A 6,359-nucleotide genomic window follows, 5' to 3' on the forward strand; every position below is an offset into this window, starting at 1 on the left:
TTTCTTTGATTTTCCTCTTGAGAGATTAAGGCAAATACCTTATTAATTGAAGGTAGGGGATCCATGAGCAGCAATTGCCCTCTGATTTGGGAGAAGGAATCATGCAGTCCCATGAGGAAGGACATTATGTATTCCATTTGATAATGGTTATTCAGTTCCTTCACTACACCGCAAGTGCACTTTCCACAACTACATGTAGGACGATAATTACCCAATTCCTCCCATATAGTTTTAAGCTTGGTGAAGTACACGCTGACACTGCTTTGATCCTGGGCCAAATTCATCATATCTCTCTTCAACTGGAATATATGTGGACCGTTATTTTGCTGAAATCTTTCCTTGAGATCGTTCCAGATCTCATATGCTGAAGAAGCATATATCACACTGGTAAAGATCTCCTTGGAAACAGAGTTGAGAATCCATAAAATCACCATATTGTTGTTCCTAATCCATGAATTGATCAACTCCGCATCTGAATTTTCCGGCTTCTTTATGGTTCCATCTACGAATCCAAGTTTATTTTTCACCGATAATGCAATTATCATTGCTCGACTCCAAGAGGCGTAATTTTCTCCCGTGAGCAATTGCGATACCAACACCAATCCTGGGCTGTCAGAATGGTGAAGAAAATAAGGGTTTGAAGGTTCGTCACTGGTAGACATACTGAAGGATTTATGTTCAGCCTTCGTCAATTCTATTTTAGGACTGAAATTAACCCCTAATTACATGCAGAATTGAGGAGGAGTTGTGCAAAGCGGAATCTACTCTGATACCATATTGGGTTCAGATTGGAGAAAAAAGAGATGATGTTTATTCATTCATCAAAAATCACGTAAACTGTATGTACATGGTAGTATATATATTACAACATATTGGCGCCAAAAGATACCAGCTGTACAACTAACTAACTACACAACTGGACAACTACTCTAACCATCTGAAGTAACTAACCAACTGAAATATGCCTGCACAGTCTCTAATAGGATGAATTGAAGATATCCAACATGTTGATAATTAGAATAGTTCACGCATGCAAGGAAACTAGAAAAAGTGATTCTTGATTTATAAATACCATGGTGGACAGTTCATCAAAATACTTCTTCATCAGTTCCTCTACTTTTGTGCTATCACTCTCCAAGATGTAGAGTAAATCGTCATCAATCTAATTGATAAAATGAAACGAGCAATTTCATATCAATAATGTTTTCACAGCACGAAAAATTATGATAAATCATAGTTCGCAGCTCTTGTTAATCAATATTCATGAATATTTAATACATGTTTTTCAGTGACATTCATTGTCGAGTTACCATTGGAGTTCAGGTCAGAGACGTTCACATTCGAGTGAGTGCATGCACACACACAGAGAAATAGGTAAAAGAGTATGCTACTCTTCTCCAATTTTTTAATGAACGTCAATATCAGGATTCATTATTGGTTCACTTTTCTAGACCTTTCTCTAAACCTGAGTCCAAAGGCATTGCAGAGAGACTTGGAAAATAGGCAAATTACAGGATAAGTACAGTCAGCTCTCTAATAATAATAAATAGTTATCTAATGATAATAATAGAATNAACAGACAAAATTAACTTAGTTCCTACATTTTGTTCAAGGACTGTCATATTTTCAACCTGATAGGTAAAGCTTTTTTGATGTGAGGGAATTTAGCATAGGGGACTATGAATGCAACCCAGCAACCAGATTTGTTTTGTTCCTGTTTTGGCCTCCCAAGTTTATCAAGATCCATTACGTGTCCAAGGCCTTTTGTTCTCCCTCTAACAATTTTCCCTAAACTCGTCCAGGGGGCTACTTGGCCATTGTGAAAGATCAGTTGGATCGATAAAACAAAAGCAAACTCTCATAGTTCGGAGCTCATCCCCCACTGACTAAGACCCAGCTTTCTAATCTCTCTTTCAGCCTCGCCTCGGGGAATAACAATTACCCTTTCACATGAAAATTCATAATGTTGGTTTTGATTGCCCAGGCCTTGGGAAGGGATGCGGATCAATTGTTTGAGAGTCAACTTTATGTAAGTATAAATCAATCTGCCACCAGAAAAACAATATAGCAACAGATAGGAAGAAATATCAAGTGCCAGGCACCTTGGTCCCATCAGACCCAACCCTCAGTTGAGGGGACTTCTTGACATTATTGGATACTTCTTTCCCTGGTACATCCAAATGCACGTGTTCATTTTCAAAATCCTGGATGTAAGAATGTAAAAAGAGATAAAAAGATAATTTATCCCAACAAGATCTTGGCCTTCAAAAAAAAGCACAGGATACCTAAGGAACATGTTGAAGAAAATATGATAAGCATCTTTGAGATAAACAAAAAAATGAAGAATTGAAGAAGGCGTGCCAAAAAAAAAAAAAAGCTTATAAAAAAAGGGGCGAAAAAAAAAAAAAAAAAAAAAGAAGCTTATTAGACAGCAAGATCACAAGCAACAAATCTCTGCCATGGTCGTACACTAAGACAAGACATCACTCCACTTGTAAGTTGTATCCCCATCAAAAGGTACACCATAAAGAGAAAAACTGTTCCAAACATGATAAGTTCTTTAAAAAAATTATCAAATTCCAATGCTCAGTAAGTAAAAAATAGTAACGTAAGAATCTTCAAAAATAATTTTGAAATGGTCATTGTATTCAAGTTGATGATAGAGCACTCAGTAATGCAATGGTGACTAAATTCTAAACAACGAGAACAACAAATTTGATGAATGTATGTGTAAAGAAATGTGGCACAATGATGGGCTGTTTTAATTACTCTGCTGGACCATTCATGTTGAGCTGCTGGGCCGGTTAGTCCAAGAGATAAATAGTTTATATAATGTTGGCAAAAATCGTGTTATTAAAACACGCCTTCTTTACAACTGAAGCAATGGTTATGATCTTGCCAAGTGTTGTATTCCTCACCGTTGGATTTGCAAGACTTCTAGGGTCTTCTACTTAACCCTCATTAGGGTTCCTGGACGGCTGAAAAATTCTGATTTTTACACCCTCTCTCATTCCGCTGCTTCATCTCTCTCAAGAGGCGATTTTCTTCTTTCGATCAATACAATCTGTCCAAGAAAGCTTCCTTCGATATGAGCCCCAAAATTGTATAATCTTGAGTGATTTGTACATACTATCTTCATCTATTCTTAAGTGAATGGCTGTATCGATTAGTGAGACTTATGTTGAATAATCTTGAGTGATATTCTGAGTGCTACGAGATGTACAATCTAGACAGCTTCATTGATATAGTGATTTCTTCCGTTTGATGGAAGCTCAAAAGGGGAATAGGAACGAAGTTCCAACCTCTAGCCTTAGGGCAAAAAATCCTTGTGTTCCTTTTACGTATTTCTGCAATTTCTTTCATAATTTCAGTTTTTATAGTTTATTTCCTTCAGCATTTCTGTTGATTAAGTTCGCTGTTTTTGTGCACCTCGCGTTACAGTATGCAAGGTTAGATCAAATTCACAGCCACTCTACCCAGCCAGAACTGTTACAATTCAAATCCCTCAGGAGCCAAGCTGATCTACCTGTCACATAGGACTCTTTATTTGAATTTTGATCACCGTCTTAACAATCCTTTTTATGTCTGTGCATGTTCAAATTTTTATCCTCTTCGTTCTAATTCTTTTTCTGGCTATTTTTCAGTTGACAAGAGATAAATGATAAATAAATGTGGAGTCTAATGTTTAGAAAGTCAACAAACAAAGTAATTCTTAGACATTTATTTTAATAGTTCCAATGCTTACTGATGCTACCAAAAATTCGTACCTGTAGATTTTCCGAGCTTGATGACTGATAAGGAGCGCGAACGTGATCTTCAGGTACCTGAAACAAAGGCAACGAGGTGTGTTCTCGTCGCCCCTCCGATGCTTAAGTCAGAAAGGGAATTTTGTGCGTGAGGCTATGTGCTGGAGAACAATGAAAAATGTACCTGAATAATGGCCCAAGGTTCTGTATTTATAGAGGTTGCTGGTGTGTTCATACTAGGATTCCATAGTGCACCTGTAGTAGGACAGCTTGATTTTGCAATCTTACACCAATGAGTCCTACGCGAGATATGAGTTTGAATTGAGGTATAACTGTGATACCAATAGAGTTCTTCTGGGCATAGGAGACATGAATTGAGTATTTTTAGTCAGAATAAATCTCTCGTTGGATAAGGCGCTGTCATAGGTCATAATCTCGAGGACATAATCCCGAGGACATGTCGAATGATTGTTGAATAACTCTTCGGGCTAATAGTTCTGGCATATGGGGATACCCTAGCACATATGTCCCGAGCATTTTGATACACATATCGACGAAATCGAGTCCTCGGGTCTATATACGTCGGGAACAAAACTTGGTTATATCATTGGCCCCCGTGCACCTGTGCTCGATTATATACACGAGGATAGGTGCAAAAGCTCCTAATTACAGTCCTCGGTATAGCACCTTTGACGATTCATTACTGAGGAAGGACTCCTGAGGGCTGACGTCAGATGTGGTAATGACGCCAACCCTAGTAGAAAGGCGGTGTAATTTTTAGACCGTGGGATGTAGGACACGTGGCATGATCGAACGGTTCAGGATGCGACCTTTGGCCTCCCACCCATGTTTCCCTATATAAGCCTGGGCAGTCGATAATACCTATGGCCGTCCCCATAAGTGCTAATCCTCGAGCCCAGGATATCCCGACCCCGTTAGTGTACCCCGACCATCCTTGTAGGTTTAAGGAGCACTTAGCAGTGGCGACTGCTAGGGAATTCGGCCTAATGCCGAGCTGTGATATTAGGTCTCCTGGCAATGAGGATAGGGTAGCTATTGCTCGGGAGGGAGAGTTTGTCATTTTCAAAGATTCTCTAAAGGGGGGATTTAGGTGGCCATTGCACCCCTTTTTCCTCGCGCTCTTGACCGAGCATAACATGAACCTGGGGCAGTTAGTGCCGAACGGGTGGAGGATGTTGACATACTTTTTATTGCTTGTAGATACCTCGGGATTATCCTGTATGTCGACTTATGTAGGATGGTCTTCGACCTAAAACAACTCCCCCAGTACTCTTGTTTTGCTTACCTCTCAACCCGAGGAGGGTTTAGAATCCCGAGGATGCCTAGCTCCTTGAAGGGGTGGAAGGACAAGTGGTTCTATGCTAGACCTCAAGATCCCGATGTTCCCTTTAGTCCTCGGTGGGGGTGCCTGATACTGCTAGGTTTTGCGGGGGTCAGGCGTACTTTGAGTCGTTGGAGAGGCATAGGCAAATGCTAGAGGAGCTCGAGCCCTTCGTTTATGACTTGGATGATATCCTCAGGGATGATATCCTCGAGCTTGCAAACATGAAAGGAATCGAGGGTAGGATATGTGATTTTGATGCTTAATTTCCCGATCTATATTTTTACTATGCTCGTGCTAATTACATGTTTTTTTTTTGCAGAGATGACGTTTGACCCAAGTGCCCTTCGTCAGGCGATAAACAAGAAGTCCAAGGCTCCCCAGGCTCGGGCTCCAGGCCAGAGGAGGGGCCAAAAGAGACCTCGGGATGCGAGGCAGGAAAGGCAGACCAGTGGGCCTAGGGAATCGTCAAGGCCCCGAGGACCGTCTCCGGGAATAGGGAGGACGGGATCTCAGCAGCAGGATCTTCTGGGGACTCCTCGGGAGTCTCTTCCTCGGGGACCTGTTGACGTGGTCGACCTCGAGGATGAGTGCCTGCCACCGGGGCCTGCTAATCCCAAGGGATGCTCTTGGTGTCACTCAGTGCTCAGCATCGTCGACAAATACTGGGCAAATGTCGACTTAAGCAATGGCTTGAGGGCTCTCAAGGCTATGGCCTTGAAGGTAAGATCGTCGGCCGTTTTTATTTATATTATTTTTGTTATCTTTACGTCCCGAGGTTAAGTAACATGCACCATTTTTCAGACACTGGGAATAGCTCGAGGTCTTTCCTTGAAGGGAAAGGACGAGTCTTCAAAAATGGCCGACCTCGAGGGTGCCGTTTCTGCTTGGGATCTGAGGATCGCCGACCTAGAGGAGGAACGTGCTCAGCTATTGAGGGAGCGCGAGCATATGCGAAATGATCTACGCAGTGCTCAGGGTGAGGCCGGTACTGCGAAGGCTGAGGCTGAGCACTTCAAGCTCGAGCTCGAGCGCAATAAAAAAGATTTGGATGCGAAGCTAGCCAATGCTCGGGAGGACGCGGTCGAGGACTTTAAGAAGTCTGACGCCTTCAACGAGTTAAAGGGCGACTATGCTATGGGCTCTTACTTTCATGCCCTAAAGGAAGCTCGAGCTTTCATGCGCCTGAGGCCAGATGCTCGCCCAGAGGATCTGAAGTCAATCCCCGAGGTGGCTGACGACCTTTATCTTTCAGAGTCTGAAGAAAACAT

The sequence above is a fragment of the Olea europaea genome, chromosome 10 (genome assembly GCF_002742605.1).
Source record: "Olea europaea var. sylvestris chromosome 10, O_europaea_v1, whole genome shotgun sequence".
NCBI lineage: Eukaryota > Viridiplantae > Streptophyta > Magnoliopsida > Lamiales > Oleaceae > Olea > Olea europaea.